This window comes from Branchiostoma floridae, chromosome 10 (genome assembly GCF_000003815.2).
Source record: "Branchiostoma floridae strain S238N-H82 chromosome 10, Bfl_VNyyK, whole genome shotgun sequence".
Taxonomy (NCBI): domain Eukaryota; kingdom Metazoa; phylum Chordata; class Leptocardii; order Amphioxiformes; family Branchiostomatidae; genus Branchiostoma; species Branchiostoma floridae.
In genome coordinates, this window is record NC_049988.1 from 13,009,628 (window position 1) to 13,010,290 (window position 663).

The window sequence follows — 663 nt, forward strand, 5'->3', positions numbered from 1 at the left end:
CTTGGCGAATGCCTTTCTTTAAGGGAAAGAAGTCAGATAACCATCCTCTATTACTGATGGTGCTACTAATGTCATTATACATGCATTTTATTGCACTGATAAACGAGGGGCCAAAGTTAAATTTTTCTAGAACCTTCCACATAAATTTTCTATTCAAAGTGTCAAAAGCTTTAGTAAAATCCAGGAATATTACTGCTCCAGGGATATTTTGAGTTTTAGCATATTCAATAACATCATTAATTAGTCTTACATTTTGTCCAATGAATCTACCCTTGATATAAGCTGTTTGGTCATTATTAATCAACTTGTGTAAAACTTTCTTAAGTCTGTTGGCAAGAACAAAGGCAAATATTTTATATTCAGTGTTGAGAAGGCTAATTGGTCTCCAATTGTCTAGGTTGTGGCGTTCATTTTTTTGTGTATTAACCTTAGCATTGCACGTCTTTGCAAAACAGACATTTTACCTTCTATCAATGTTTCCTGAATAGAATTATAAACTAGGTCTCCTATATAGGGCCAAAACATCTTAAAAAATTCTGAGGGAATGCCATTAAGGCCAGGGCTTTTGTTTTCTTTCATAGAGAAAAGGGCATCCTTACATTCATCTTTAGTAATTGGTTTATCTAAGCGTACCGTAGTCTAAAGGGCACAATATATTTTCTA